This window comes from Narcine bancroftii, chromosome 8, assembly GCF_036971445.1.
Source record: "Narcine bancroftii isolate sNarBan1 chromosome 8, sNarBan1.hap1, whole genome shotgun sequence".
In the NCBI taxonomy this organism is placed as follows: Eukaryota; Metazoa; Chordata; class Chondrichthyes; order Torpediniformes; family Narcinidae; genus Narcine; species Narcine bancroftii.
In genome coordinates, this window is record NC_091476.1 from 105,777,140 (window position 1) to 105,794,003 (window position 16,864).

A 16,864-nucleotide genomic window follows, 5' to 3' on the forward strand; every position below is an offset into this window, starting at 1 on the left:
GTGATTTCCGCGCGACGCACGGTCAGCTGACTGTCACCGTGACGACGGGACCAGGCGTCGCTTCTTCGGGCTCCCTCGGCAGGTATCAGTGTGAGGTTCGCACAGTGCGCTTTAAAAAACGTCCTCGACGTTGTGATTTGGTGGATTCTAATATTAGGCCCAACTCCTGTTGGGAGAGATGGGCTATAGACAAATGTGCTGGAGAAACTTAAGTCACGCAGCTTCCAGAGGAAGACAAGGGTAAGACGTTTCGGCCTGAGCCCTTGTTCGAGGTACCTTCAGGCTACCCTTGACTTCCAATGGATGCTCTGTGACCTGCTGAGTTTCTCTCGCATATTTGTGTATTGCATTCGGCCTCAGCATCTGCAGACTTTCTTGTTTACGTCTTGGGAGAGACAACAAATTGATTCTCTCCTCACGCCGATTGCCTTTCAAATGGGTCTGTGAAAGATCTCTGATATTATTATTTCAGTGAATTGCAACAGAAAAAAAAAATGAATTTGCTCCTTCATCATGTTGTGGGATCTTGGGATGCATTTATTTTGCCAACCCTTGACTATTGTCCAAGAGTCTCTGGGCATTTGGGAGTGCAGAGAAGGAAGAGTAAGTTTTCCCAAGTTTGAACACATAAAGAAGTGAAATTGAGAGAGAGAGAGAAGGGAGATATCAATGAAGAACAAAATTAAGGAATTCCAAGTTTTTATCTGAAGGATAATTTAATAAAAAGGCAATGAAATCCAAAGAGAAGAAATTATTGAGGGTAGGAGAGTTTATATGTGGAAAGAAATTAAAGGAAAAATATGAATCAATGAACTCATTATGAGCAAAAGTGAGAAGAGATGGAGATTGCTATTATCGAGGGTAAAAATTTATTCAGTTCAGAGGGTTAGTAATGGAAGTAGATGAGAAATCTCATTTGAGAAACTGGGGATCAAACTTGGATGATTAATGAAACAATGAATTTAAATGGCATATGAAGGGTAAATGAAAGAGACACTTAAAGGGGAAATAAATGATGGGAAGTACATCCTGGTGGAGAAGGCAGCATTAAAGGATAGATGTCAAGCTCCTCAGCCATGCCTCTATCAAAGAAAGAAGGAGGAAAGAGGAGTAGATGCAATGAATCATAAATGCATTTTAGCTAAAATGCATTAAGCTTTCATTTCTCTAACAGCCAATAAGGTAATGAACCTGGAACTATCAGGTAGTGAAGGGGTATACTGAAGCAAATCTTTCAGTAACCTTTTGTCTTGAAGCCTCAACATTTGAAATTTCTCGAATTGACAGATGACATTGTTAGCTGGGATTAATATGCAGATCAGTCATGATTTAATTAAATGGTAAAACAAATCTAAGAGGCCTAATTCTGCTCCTGTGTTATTAGCACAGCTGTTTGCCTTGCAAAACTATTGCAGATGGCATTTCAGTATCAAACATGTTTATGTGGAATTGAAGTTGTATGCACTTGGTAAAGGCTGCAGAATTTCATCACCAAACAACATTCATTGACTATTTTTTGCCAGTATTCAAAGTCTGTCCCCAAGTGCCTTTCTGAAGATGTCACTTTTGAAGTGTTATCTTTGTGTTTATGGAGTTTTCATAATTCCATTAGTTTTAAGAATTTTACTTTACCCCTGCAATGTTAAAAGAATGTGATATATTTTCAACAGCATACTTCAAGAATTGCTATGCTCTGTAGTTCTGTCAGAAATGGGAAATGCTGTCACAGGAACTTCAGTTAATTGCTGCAATGCATTTTGTCAGCATTTCAAATTGCAGCTACCATGTGCTGTGGAAGGAATTAAATTCAGACTAGTGGGTGCAAAGGAAGAAGAGTGCTATGCACTACTAGACAGTGCCAAGCCTTTCAGAGCTGTTGCAGATGTGCTCATCCAACCGAATCAAAATATTCCATCACACTGCTGACATACCTTGAGGAAAGGCTTTCATAAATCAGGAAATGATTTAGGCTGCACTTATAGTCTTAGTGTTCTTGCAAGAGCCCTTTAGCATGGAGCAATGCAGATTCCTTACCTGGGAATCGTAATCAGCATTAGACTTTCTTGCTCTTTTTTGCTCTATATGAAAAATCTTTAATCCAGAAACATTTCTGAGGACTCCTATGTCCTCCTTTGTACATGGTCTATCCAGCCAGAAAATCTGAAGATGGATTCCAAGGATCTCTCCTGGGATCTCCATGTCAATGCAATCATGAAGAAGGCTTGCCAACACCTATGCTTCATGAAGGGTTTGAGGAGATTTGGTATGTCACTCAAATATTTTATAGGTGTACCATGGAGCATTCTGACTGGTTGCAACACTGAACAGGACAGGAAAAGAACTCTAGAAAGTTGTTAACTCAGCCATGACATCATGGGGACCAGTCTTCACTCCACTGAGGATATATACAAGAGACGGTGTCTCAAGAAAGCAGCCTCTATCCTTAAGGTCCTCCACCACCAAGGCCATGCCCTCTTCACACTGCTACCATCAGGAAAAAGGGTACAGGAGCCTGAAGATGAGCACCTCTGCCATCAGATTTCTGGATGGACATTGAATCACAGGCATTACCTCACTTTATCGTATTTTATTGCTCTATTTATTTATTTTTGAAATGTGATTTATAGCACTGTAATGCTGCCCAAAAACAATGCACTTTGTGACATGCTAATGACAATAAACTTTGATTGTGAAATTCTGATGCTGGAACATGGGTTTAGTTCTGTGAATATTATTTTGCTGCTTGTCTCATTTGTAAGTCAGCTTCTTAGTCACATGTCCCCAGATGCATGTGAAGAAGAATTTACAGGTTTAACATGGTGTGCTTGTGGTGTCACTAAGTGGCCCCTAAATCAATGACAAGTCATCTGATTGCAACATTTTGATGAGTCATTTCAATGAGCACTCAGGAGGTGACAGACATATTGGACATAGCTTCAAAGAATGGATTTTTACAATCTTCTCCTTCTGCTACTTTTTTTTAATTGCAGGTGTATTTAATTAATTTAAGTTAATTCCACAGCTGCAGTAGAGAGATTATAAATCATGTATCTAGTTCAGGGGACGCCAAACCATGCCTTGCAAGCCACATGCAGCTCTTTAACGTGTAATGTGTGGCTCACGGAAATATGTTGGCTGGAGGAGATACCAGGGCTCCTGAAGCTTCCCAGGACAATCCGAATCCCTGCAGCCAGACCAGGGGGTCCCAGGATGGTCACAGTCTGACGGGGGGAAGAGGAAGTGGGCAGTAGACCACCAGAGTGAAACATGAAAGACTGCAGACACTGTGATTGTAGTAAAATCACACTGAAATGCTGGAAGAACTTAGCTGGTCTTTCAGCATCTATAGGAGACAATGATATATTGCCGATGTTTTGGGCCTGAGCCCTTCTTCAAGGAATAAGCAGAATATCAAAAAACAGGAAATCTCAGAATACGGGAAGGGCCCCTGCAGAGGATTGGAACAAGCAGAACACTCCTGAGTTGGGTTCTTCTTGCTTGGGATGGGCCACACAACAGCCAATATGGGGTATATGGTTGGAGGGTCAGGGAAAGCTGAGGCTCCTCTGAAGGGAAGCAGCCACAGAGGTCAGGAAGCCAGGGCTGGGCTAGAAGAGCTCTGATGAGGCATAGTCTGCCCCAGAAGCAGGGTGTTTGCCTAGACACTCTGGCAGTGGGGAAGCAAGATAACGGAGATGGGGAAAAGAGGCTGGAGGTGGTCCCCAATGACTTGCCCACGATTCCGTGAGCCGGTGCGCCTGTTGCATGGGGAAGCTGCCAGAATATAAAAATTTTGTAACAAAATATGCATGGAAGAGTAAAAACATATATGTTATGGCTACCTGCTACAAGCTATGGCTCTGCAGAGCCTATAGAGCAGCAGAGGTTATAGCTGCATGCAGATTAGCTCAGAAAAAATATGCTTTTCCCAGAAAGAATGACACAAATCCCTCAGTTGAGTATAGTTAACACTGATCTTTATTGGGCTCACAGCCCTGCTTTTATTTTCAAGATGAGGGGTGTGGTCAAAACCCCCTTAGCATTGATTGGTGCATTTGTGATCTGCTTTCCTTGATAGGCCAGTTAAGCTCCTTTCGTTATGGCCAATTGGAGGGCAGCACTGCAGGCCTCATGCTGCTCGCTGATCGTTGCTGTCATCTTTCATTTTGTGAGGCGCCCCGAGGGGCTGCGAGGGGCCTCCACAATGTAGTATTTTTTCATGTCCTGCAGCTCTCAAACTTCTGAAGTTTATCAGATGTGGCTCTTATGCTAAGGAAGTTTGGCCACCCCTGACCTAGTCTCAAGATTACTAGTCAGCACATCACACCACTATTGTGCTATTCTCCTTTAATTAATTGAGTTCAACAACAACTGTGGGGCACATTAAGCTCCTGCTGCCCCCATCAGTAGACCCCCTGTAGTTTGCATACAGACCCAACCACTCTATGGATGATGCCATCACCACTGCCTCCATCTAGTCGTCACCCATCAGGAAAACAAGGACTCATATGTTCAAATGCTGTTTAGTGACTTCAACTCAAGATTCAACACAATCATACCACAGTACCTGATGTGGAAGTAGAGCCTGCTGGTCTAAACACCTCCCTCTGCAATTCAATTCTTGCCTTCCTATTGGGGAGACCTCAGACAATTTGGATCGGTAACAGCATTTCCAAGACCATCACACTGAATACGAGGCCCCCAGGGCTGCATGCTGAGTCCTCTGTTATTCACTCCGCTGACCCACAACTATGCACTAAACATAGCTCAAACCACATCATCAAGTTTGCTGACGACACAAACATGGTGGGCCTGATCAGTAAAAATGACAAGTCAGTGTACAGAGATGAAGTGCAATCGCAAATGAATGGTGCACAGCCAACAACCTGTATCTGGGTATTTTTTAAAAAAACCAAAAGAGATGGTTTTTGATTTCAAGAGGGCCCGGGGACCATGCTCCACTGACCATTGATGGCTCCACCGTTGAGATCATCATGAGTATTAAGTTCTTTGGTGCGCACTTGGCAGAGAACCTCACATGGTCCCTGAACACAAGCTCCATAGCCAAGAAAGGCCAGCAGAGCCTCTACTTGCTGCAAAGGCTGAGGAAGGTCCATCTCCCACCCTCCATCCTCACTACATTTTACAAAGGATGTATCAAGAGCATCCTGTCATCTGATGCATAGTGATGTGAACAAGATTTGGTACTCAGCAAGATATGGGTAACAGAGATTTCTGTGAGTTGAAGATTATGGGTAATGGAGGAAGAAAGCACTGTGATAATCTCATCTTCATTTGTTTGCATGGAAGTTTCAGTCTACATGTTCACAAATTGGCATTGTTACAAAACTGGCAGTAAAGCCTGGTTTGGAAGCTGTACCTACTTGGACCACAAGACTCTGCAGAGGATAGTGAAATCAGCAGAAATGATCATTGCGAGTTCTCTTCGTACCATGACCTACACTTGATGCAGGTGAAAGGCAATAAACATTGTGAAAGATTCCACACACCCCTCAAGTAAACCGTTCTCCCTTCTGCCATCTGGTAGGAGGTACTGCAGCATTCTGGCCCTTACGTCCAGATTGGGCAATAACATTTTTCCCTAAGTCATCAGACTCCTGAATTCCCAGATTATTTGGGGATTGGGTACCATGGACTGCTAATGTGTAAGTATTAATATTTTAAATGTGTTGAACTTCTATTCTAACTTGTATTTATGTAAATATGCTCCATGGTCCCGGAGAAATTCTATCTCATCTTTACCGTGCGAGCATGGTATGAACGATAAATAAAGGTGACTTAACTTGGACAAAAACTTTATTCTTAAGATCTATATAATTCAGTTTCATTAAGTGAGCTTTCTGCATTGTTGTTCAGCCGCAATAAAACTGACATTTTTGCCTGGTGCTGAGTGGAAGGATTTCTGTGAGGGCAAATGATTTATGGAGTCCACTGAAGATAAAGTTACTGAACTGTGATCTTATTCCTTATAGCCTGTGGGAGTAAAGTGAAATTACAGAAGTTCTTGCAGACACTATGATTAATGAAGTTAAGCATTCCAAGTTATTTTTTTTATTGAAGTTTTATATAAAAGCAGCAGGTTAAATGTACAAATAAATTAATGGTCATCAGAATGGCCATACTCAAATTAGTAATCTAATAGATTCTGACCTTAAAAATCCTAAGGTTTTATGAAATAAAAGTGTGAAGTTAGAATTTTCTGTTACTTTTATCTGTGATTTTTCAGAAAGTCGTATTGGAAAGAGTATCATGTTCGGTGGGTTCACAGCAACATGAGTCTGGACATGAGTGTAACTTTTATTAACACACAGGAGACAAACAAAGGAGAATGTTAAACAGTATTCAATCACTATTTCACTTAAGTGACAATATAGACTACCACCAGCACGTCACATGCGAGACCAGGGGAACCAACACATTTAATAATGCTACACCATCATGAAAATCGCATACCAAGCCGTACCACGACCGCATTTTAGCAAGTCTGATCACCTGGCTGTACTTCTACTCCCGGGATGTAAACAGAGACTGAAGACCACAACACCAGTGGTGAAAATGACAAAGGTGTGGTTGAGGGAGGTGAAGTAGCGTCTGCAGGACTGCTTTGTATCGGTGGACTGGAACATATTCAAGAACTCGTCCATAGACTTGAATGAATATGTAGCAGGTGACATTGCCTTTATCAAGACTTGTGTGGATGAGTGTGTACCCATGCTCAAATACCAGGTATTCCACAACCAGAAGCCATGGATGAATCAGATAATCTGCAACCTGCTAAGGGTGAGAACAAGGGCATTTAAGGCCAGAGGTTGAGATCTTTATAAGAAGTCCAGGTATAACTTGCGGCAGGCCATCTCTGAAGCAAAGTGACAATTCCAGAGGAAACTAAAGAAAGAGACAGATACATGCCAGCTATGGCAGGGAGTGGAAGGCATTACAGCTTATTATTGTTATTTTATTTTTTATAGTAATACAGTAAGATGGTTAATATTTATCTTTGCACTATGATGTTGCTGCAAAACACTGAATTTAATGACTTGTTCATGCCAATAAATCTTGATTCCTAATTCTGATGAAGTAGGGTACTGTGGAAGCTGCCCCATAGTGTCAGAGGGGAGGGTAGAGAAAAAAAAATTGTCTGGTCACCGACTTATGTGCCTGGTTTCTCCAGCTTGGCTGGCAAATATGAGCACCCTCACCACCAACATCTGTGAGTAGGCAGTGTAAGGTCATCCAGCAGGTTCCAGGGCCCTCTCTTGGCTTGTGCATCCTGCGCCTTGGCCTCACATTTGGGAAGCACATATGTTTGCATTATAGAAACTGTTCAATAAATTTTCAAAAGCAAACCTTATTGTTAATTTAGCTAAAAGTGAATGTTGTTATGCTACAGTTACTTGTCTTCATTATGTTGTTGGTCAAGGAATATTGCCACCTGTCCAGGTGAAAGTTTACATGATTTCTGAGTTTCCTATAATCATGGGTAAGAAAGCTATTAGGAAATATTTAGGAATGGTAGGGCATGATAGAAAGTTATGTAAAAACTTTGCTGACATCACAAATCCTTTGACTAACCTTCAAAAAAGAATGTACAATTTATTTGGACAAACATTTGTCAGGAAGCATTTGACAAACTGAAAGCCATTTTATGTCACAAGCCTGTGCTTAAGTCACCTGGCTTTGAAAGGCAATTTTCTTTAGCAGTTGATCCTAGTGATGAAGCGACAGGAGCTGTTCTACTACAAAAAAAATTATTGTGATAATATTGAACATCTTGTGGCTTATGTATTTAAGAAATTCAATTGACACCAAAATAATTATTCTCACTTGTCTGGGATTTGCAACATTTCAAGCTTTACATTTGCAATGCTATGGGACTGATTGTGGTTTACACTGATCAGTGTTTTTGAGTAAAATTAAACATAAAAATAGATTATTGTTAAATTTGAATTCATTTTTGGAAGAATATGATTTAATGATAACTCAAAGGCAAGGATAATGTGATTGCTGATTGCCTTTCAAGATGTTGAATTTACATGTTGTTTCTGCAATATTTCTATTATATTATATAATATAAGAATGTAAAATCTATCAGATAAATGATAGATTTCAGTTTAAAATTTTGATCTTTAAAAAGTTCAAAATTTCTTCCATTGGAACGAGGTGTGATGGAATTGTGTTATTATTAATCTTTAGTTATATATATTTCTTAGTAAAGTTACTTTGTGGGATGGACAGGAACACACTTACAGACACACACAATTATACATAAAGAGGCCATTTTCATAGACGCAGTGTCTGGAAGACAGAGCAATGAACATTAGAATTGACTGTTTCATTGAATAACTGGAACAATAGTGTTTGCTATGGAGAAACACCTGTGTACACAAAGAGAACTTTTGATTTAATAGCTAGAGGACTGAGAGGAGTCATTTGTGCATAGTGGGGTTAAATTAGAGAAATTATGTTATTAAAAATTAAGAATATTTTTTAAAAATACCATTGGTATTGCTGCTGGTCTAGGTCGCAGCACTGATTTACATCAATTTATTGATTTCTGGAGATGGAGAAGTTGCTGTGAATTTTCCAGCGCAACACTAGAATGTATACAGTTTTACTTGGCACTAAGATTCTGAAAGATTTATCCCTCATGGGGTTAGCCGGTGGTGTTTATAGAATGCCAGAAACTATAGATGTTGACAGAGGGGAAAAATTAATCGACCCTTGACACAGTTGTGAGATTTAAGGAGTGCATCTCAAGAAAAAGAAGTCAATTTGATTAACCAGCTGTTGTTTACACCAGGGAAGGATGTTTATCCAGGACTGAAGCATCATCAACTCTCTGATTGACAGCTCATCCCAGTTTGAAATCAGCAAACATCTGTGGTCGATCATGACTAGAATATTGCTGTATTCACTGAACATCCTTGACAAACAACAAACTGAAGTCAGTAGAATATTTAATTAAAGTATAATTTATTTGATCTTAATGTTGTTTCCAGTGCTCAACTGGCGAGGAAGTTTGCTCCATGACGTAGAGCATCCTCAGGTAAATACATCCAGAATAAAGAAACTGATGGCGAATCTTTTGGCAAGACAATACAACTAATGATCACTCCTGGAAATTGTTCAGTCTCTGGGCAACCTATGGGCAACATATAAAATGGTCAATATCTGGATAACACCAAGAGTTTGTAACTAATGGTAAGTCCCTGAAACTTTTCCAGGATAATGAAACTAATGGTTAGTCTCCAGGTGGTTCCAGAATAATGTAATGCAGTAGGAGGTCAAATGTAAGTTAATGGCATGGCTCTTTAAAACATGGATATGCAGAAGGATCTTGGCATCAAGGTCAATAGCTCATTGAAAGTGGACACACAAGAAGATAGGGTGTTAAGGAAGGTGTATGGAATGCTTGCCTTCATCTGGGGCACTCTAAAATAATATAATAATTAGTCCCTCCCTGTTCAGAAGAATGAGGGGGTACCGTTTTAGAAGCATTTTGAATGTTGAAACACTTGGACAGAGTAGATGTATCAAAGTTGTTTTCCATGGTAGGTGAGTCCTGGAGTGGAGGGCACAACAGGACTGAAGGATGTTGATTTAAAACTGGTGTGGAGGAATTTCCTTAGCCAGAGAGTGATGAACTTCTGAAATTTGCTTTCACGGGTAGCTGTGGAGCCCACATTGTTGGGTGTATTTAAGGCAGAGATTGAAATGCAGCTGAATAGTCAGGGTATCATAGGTTATAGTGAGAAGGCAGAGGAGTGGGGCTGGGTAGGATGGTGGAATGGATGTGATGGGCTAAATGGCTTACTTCTCCTCCTAAAATGCCCTCCATAATGTTGGGATAAAGACATATTTTTCCTTTATTTGTCCCTGTGCTCCACAGTTTTCAATTTGTAATCAAACAATTCACGTACAATTAAAATGCATATTCCAGATTTTACTCAAGGTTGATTGAATACGGTACATTTTGTGTTGATGATGTACAAATTACAGCATTTTTTATAAATAGTTCTCTCATTTCAGGTTTATGAACCGTGCGTAACGAACAGCAATAGACAATGAACCAGGCAGTGTTTAATTTTAAAACACTAATTTTATTTTTAACTCTTGAACTATAGTCTAAACTTTTAAACTACCCTTAACACTAAATCTATCCCCAGCTATGCGCAGGTGTCTAGTGTATGTGTTTGTATGTCTGTGTGATATACCCAAGCCATTACAGTCCCGGCCAAAATCTAGAAAGTTACTTCAAAGTTCAGTCTTTTAAATTCAGTGTTGAAATGTAGGCCTTTGAAATTTGATGCCCAGAATTAATGATGAACTGATGGGAGTTGTAGCTGCTCAGACTCACGAATTCTCCTTGCATTGTCTTTGAAGAAATGTCCATCAACACGAGTTGTGGTCATAACACTGCTGGCCCATTTGTAGGCAAGGCTTGAACTGGGCGGCCTCCATGAAGTTTCCAAGACCAGTCTCTCCAAGTAACTTCACTGCTAGTCACACTTAAAATGAAGCAGTTTCTCCAAGTGACTGCCACTGTTAGTCACAATCAAAATGATGCCCTTTGCTTCCCAAAAAGATCCTTTTCACCCTTCAATCCACCAAAAAGGCCCAGTCATTCACAGAGCATTTTTTTGCTCTGAATTCCACAAAAATGGCTGGCCACAAGAACTGCTTCAAAAAACTGCTTTCTCTTCAGCAGCCAGAATGGTTCTCCCTTTACTAAATCACAATGCCTTTGCAAATGTATCAAATCTGGAACAGACTGTGACAAACCTTTCCTCAGTTCTTCCAATATATCGAATTATCGCTGAGCTGTGACTCTTGTTGTGCTTGTGTTAAATGTTAAACTGTGACCATTCAGTCCCTCCTGTTTATACTATCCCTTACAGTGATAATCCCATTTTCCTAAAATGGAATCTTGTAATACAGGGCATCATGTTTGTGACATTTGGCTTTACAGGTATTTGTGATTACTCATATTTAATTGCTTCATTGGTGCAGGTGTAAGAGAGCTAGGCTTACTTTTAAGCTTTTGATCACTTTTGAGTCTACAGTTGTTATATTTCAACATGAGGACACAACACAGGTTGTGCCAGTGAAAGTCAAAGAAGTCTTTATGAGGCTGAAAAACCAGAATAAAACAGTAAGAGACGTCATTCAAACCTTAGGATTACCACAATCAACTATTTGGGACACCATTAAGAAGAAAAAGCATACTGGTGAGCTCAGGTATTGGTATTCTAAGGAACCTTGAATAAAATCTTATAATGTGCATTGTACAACCCACTGTTGAATATAATTGTCTGGTCAGGCACACCTATTGGCCAATTGTATCTGTGGGCCCTCCCCACAGTCCCCTCCTCACTGCAGGAGAATCGAACAGTATGGATGTGCCTTTGTTCTTAAGTGAATAAAAGCCTATTGGTTTCTCAACAATAGTCTTTTGAGTAATTGATGGTGCATCAATTTGATTCACTTAAAGTTTCTTTTAACAATGGAGCAGGTCCTGAAGCCAGAAAAGCTGGAGATCAATCCTCACTCGCCTGAGGCATCCATCAACTTTGAGCTCTGACTGTGCTTTTTTTGAAGTATTTCTGCAGGCTTCCTCTACTGTTGTTCAATCAGATAAACTACAAGTGTTTCACTCCCGGTTTGGCACCCTCATATATTCCATGATCAATGATGCTACATCATACCAGGAAGCCATGGACATACTCAAAGGACAGTACCTGTATAAGGTCAATGTTGTCTACGCCAGACACCTGCAAACAATGACTTGATGAGTCTAACGTCGAATATCATCGGGCCCTGCGAGCTTTTTGCAGGGCCTGTGAATGCAAGGCCGTGTCCACCGCAGAGTACACAGAGGACCTAATTCGAAATGCCTACACTGCAGGGACCAGGTTGAACTATGTCCAGCAGAGACTCCTGGAGCAAAGGGAGCGCAGTCTGGGGAGAGCAATTGAGCTGGTAGGTACACTGGAGGTGGCTCTCCAGACCATGGTGACCAACTCAACCAACAATGCAGCTGCCTCATGGTTAACGCAGGTGTTGCCAACTTGGAACGCACTGCCACTCCTTTGCTATGCTAATGACCATGGCAGCAGTGCTCTGTGATCACCTCCTGCCATTTTTTCCCAACTCCGGTGGCAACCTGACCACAGCTGTGGTGCTACAGGAGCACCCAAAGTGCTACTTCTGCTGCCTGGGCAAGCACCAGCCTGGGCTGCCCAGCAAAGGATTCAACTTGTTCCAGCTGTGGGAAGAAGGGGCACTACACCAAAGTGTGCAAGTCAAAATCTCTTCCTAGCAGCACCATGTGCAGATCATGGGGGCTGCCATCCTGGACATGTGTGATCCATGGGAGCCACCATTTTTGGGACACAGCAGAACCACATGCGGGCCATGGAGACTGCCATCATGGGTGCCATTTTTGGGATCCAGCAGCGCCAATTGCAGTCTCTGAGGGGCTGCCATCTGGACACTGCTGCCATCCACAGCAGCAATGTGCAGCGGTCTGACACTGGCCTCCATCACACTCGACTCACATCAATGTGCCAGGTCGATGATGGATATTCAGGTAAATGGCCAAGTGATGAGTTGCTTATTCTTCAACCTCACTCCCGACTGTAAACTCGTCACCTCTAAAATTAGGGGGTACAGTGCTCGTGTCAGGGCCTTAATCCAGACAGAGGTACAGTGCTTACTCAAGGAGGGGATTATTGAAGCCAGCACCAGTCCTTGGAGAGCGTAGGTAGCAGTAGTTCGGAACAGGAAAAAGAATAGGATTGTTATCGACATATCATAAACAGATACACACAATTGGATGCATACCTCCTACAATGGTAAAATAAATTGCCCAGTATCAGGTCTTTTCGACCATTGACCTGAAGTCGGCATACCACCAGCTCCCTATCTGCCCAGAGGATCACTAGCATACTGCTTTTGAGGTGGATGGCTGCCTCTACAACTTCCTGCGGGTTCCCTTCATTGTTACGAACAGCATCTCGGTTTTCCAGCAGGGGATGGAACAGTACGAATTGTAGGCCACTTTCTCATACCTCGATAACGTCACCATCTGCAGCCATGACCTGCAGGACCATGATGCCAATCTTCACAAATTTCTCAAAAAAGCCAAGCTACTTAACCTTACATAAAATAAGGTTAAATGCATGTTTCACACAACCCATCTGGCCATCCCTGGCTGTGCTGTGGAGAATGGAGTCATCGGTCAGGAACCTGACTGCATGCAGCTGCTCCTGGATCTTCCCCTTCTACACAGCCTCAAGGTCCTAAAGAGGTGCCTTGGATTCTTTTCCTATTATGCTCAATAAGTCCCCAATAATGGGACAAGGCCCACCCCCTCATCAAATCCACATCCTTCCCCCTGGTTGCGGAGGCTCGTGCAGCCTTCAGCCACATTAAGGCAGATATCACCAAGGCCACAATGCATGCTGTGGATGAATCCACCCTATTTCGGGTGGAAAGCGATGCGTCAGAGTTTGCTGTTGCAGCCACCTTTAACCAGGCAGGCAGGCCGGTCGCATTTTTTAATGTATCATGGTCCCGAGATTTTACACTCCTCCGTCAAGAAAGAGGCCCTAGCTGTTGTTGAGGCAGTGCAGCAGTGGTGCTGGTAAGAGATTCACCCTGCTGACTGATCAGCACATAGTTGCGTTCATGTTTAACAATCAGCAGTGGGGTAAAATCAAAATGACAAAATACTGAGGTGGAGGATTGAACCTTCCACCTACAAATACAATATTTTGTACCGGCCAGGGAAACTTAATGAGCCGTCAGACACCCTGTCCCGCGGGACCTGTGCCAGCGCACAGATCGACCAGCTGCAAAATCTCCACAATGATTTCTGTCACCCCAAAATTACTAGGTTTTTCATTTTGTCAAAGCACGCAACTTGTCATACTCCATCGATGAGATCAGGTCTATGACATAGAACTGCCAGGTCTGCGCTGAGTGCAAGCCTGATTTCTACCGGCCAGATAGGGCACAGTTAATTAAAGCCACCCACCCCTTTGAGCAACTCAATGTTGATTTTAAAGGACTCCTGCTCTCCACTGACCGCAATGTGTATTTTCTTAGCATCATTGATAAATACTCCCGTTTTCCATTTGCCATCCCCTCCTTGGACATGACTGCTGCCACAGTCATCAAAGCCATATGTAGCCTTTTCACTCTGTTTGGCTTCCCCAGTTATATTCACAGTGACTGGGAGCCTTCCTTTATGAGTGATGAGCTGAGCCAGTACCTGTTGGCCAGGGGCATTGTCACGAGCAGGACCATTAATTATAACTCCTAGGGTAACAGGCAAGTGGAGAGGGAGAATGCTACAGTTTGGAAGGCTGTCCTCTTAGCCTTGCGGTCTAAGGGCCTCCCAGTTTTTTGCTGGCAAGAGGCAAGAGGTCCTCTTGGAGGCACTCCATTCTATTATGTCCCTGCTTTGTACTGCCGCAAATGCCACACTGCATGAATGTATGTTTTCCTTTACTAGAAAATCTGTGACAGGGACACTACTGGTATGGCTGAGATCCCCAGGGCGTGTCCTACTCTGGAAGTATGTGAGGAGACATAAATCTGACCCTCTGGTCGAAAGAGCCCACCTCATCCATCCCAACCCCCAATATGCATACGTGGCATACCCTGACAGACATGAAGACACCATCTCTGGGCTTGGCTCCCTCAGGGTCCTTGGAGACCACACCCCCTCCCTCACCGTCGAACACACATGATGGGCCTGATCCCATTCCCTGCTTGTGGCCCACCTGACTGATCGGTGCCTACTCACCAGCAGAACACTGATGAGTACATACAGGTGCCCAAGACTATCCAGTACGCCACTGCTATACCGCAGCTGCAACCGATACTATGACAGTCCCAGCGACGACCAGACCACCTGAAAGACTGAACTTGTGGCTTTGAATTGTAACTTTTCAAGTTCCACTTCACCTTGCTGGACTCTTTAAAAACAAGGGGTGAATATGGTAAGCCATTGTTGCATGTAATTGCCTGGTCAGGCATACATATTGACCATTTGTACTTGTGCTCCCTCCCCACAGCCTCCTGTATAAAGGTGACTGTTCCACAGCCCCCTTCTCAGTGCAGGACAATTGAACAATGTGGATGTGCCTTAGTCCTTAAGTGAATAAAAAGACTATTGGTTTCTTTTGAGTAATTGATGGTGCATCATGCATTTTAATTACATGTGAATTTTTTCATTACAAATTTAAAACTATGGAAAATGGGCAAATAAAGGACAAAAGTATATTTGTCCCAAACATCTGGAGGGTACTGTGTATCTTATGGTCTTATAATGACTTTCACTTTTCAAAGATTCTTGCAGTGACTGTTTGGAGGTCTATATTTACTAAACAATCAAACCAAGTTCATAAGAAATCTATTCCCATCACTGAAGGCAAAAATAAATAAATGAATTAAACTGCTTTTTGTGGGAAAGCCCATAACTGACATGCAGGAGTTGTTTGAGGACCAACTTATTAGAGTCCAAAATAGCCATTCCAGTGCAAAGGAAGGAGAGGGATGGCAATGTAAAACAACCTTGTATGATGAGAGAGGTCTTGAACTTAGTCCAAAAGTAAAAGGAGGCATATGTAAGATTCAGGAATCTACAATCAGACAGGGCCCTGTGGATGAATATAAATATTGTAGTAAAACTCAAGCAGTGTATTTGGATAGCCAAAAGGGTCTTTGGAGGGCTGAATAAAAGAAAATCCCAAAGCATCTTGTACTTGCATGAAAGAGGATGATTTGTGAGAGGATAGACTACTCAAGGACAAAGGAGGGAAATTATGCTTGGAATCAGAAGAAATGGGTGAGGAATTAAATAAGTACTTTACATCAGTGTTTTCCAAGGAGAAGGACATGGACATTTATTGGGAGCGGATTGTGGAGAATGCTCATGTATTAGGGCATTTTCAGATCACGAAAAAGGTGGTGGTGGGTTTTTTGGGGGTAGCATTAAGGTGAATAAATCCCCTAGGTCTGATGAGATATATCTCTGATTATTCAAGGTGGAGGTTGCTGGGGCCTTGACAAAGATCTTTGCAGCTAATGGTTTGTCATTTAATGTTTATAATCATTAGTGGTTAATGTATCTTTGTTCAAGAAGGGTAAAAAGGATAATCCAAGAAATAATGGGCTAGTCAGAATCACAAAAGTGGTAGGGAAAGTATTGAACAGATATTTTGGGATAGGATTTATCACATATTCATTACTAGATTAGGGACATTCAACATGGCTTTGTGAGGAGCGGAGCAAATCTCAATTTGATTGACTATTTTTGAGGAGGTGAAAAATTTGATTAATGAATGTTGGGCCAAGGATGTGGTATACATGGTCTTTAATAAGGTGTTTGACAAGGTCCCTCATGGTAGGCTGATTCAGAAGCTGCAGATGCATGAGATCCAAGCTGAGTTGATTGGATATGAAATTGACTAGTCTATAGAAGGCAGGGCAGTGTTGGAAGGCTGTTTTAGGCTGGAATTCTGTGACAAATGGTATTTTACAGGGATCGTTGTTTGGACCCCTGTTGTTCATGATGTTTACTTAAATTTTAAATTAAAAAAAAATTTAGACATTGGTAACAAGGCCTTTCAGCCCACGAGCCAGTGCTGCCCAGTTACACCGAATTAACCTACAACCCCCGGTACATTTGAAAGGTGGGATGAAATCGGAGCCCCTGGGGAAAACCCACACAGACACGGGGAGAATGTACAAACTCCTTACAGACAGTGTGTGATTCGAACCTCCGTCCCAATCGCTGGCGCTTTTAGAGCATTGCACTAACCACTACGCTAAC

The 16,864-nt window shown here is 42.1% G+C and overlaps 2 long non-coding RNA genes across 5 annotated transcripts in view; one reads left to right on the plus strand and one right to left on the minus strand.

Moving 5' to 3' along the window:
• Nucleotides 1-5: 5 nt before the first annotated feature.
• Nucleotides 6-16,864, plus strand: part of LOC138741124 (uncharacterized) — an 85,029-nt gene continuing 68,170 nt past the window's right edge. For all 4 annotated transcript variants that reach the window (XR_011343342.1, XR_011343343.1, XR_011343345.1 and 1 more), the window contains exons 1-2: nt 6-82; nt 9,021-9,222. This is a non-coding gene — a long non-coding RNA (uncharacterized lncRNA). The remainder of the gene's footprint in view (nt 83-9,020; nt 9,223-16,864) is intronic.
• Nucleotides 8,974-16,864, minus strand: part of LOC138741123 (uncharacterized) — a 53,223-nt gene continuing 45,332 nt past the window's right edge. The window contains exon 4 of the long non-coding RNA XR_011343341.1: nt 8,974-9,163. This is a non-coding gene — a long non-coding RNA (uncharacterized lncRNA). The remainder of the gene's footprint in view (nt 9,164-16,864) is intronic.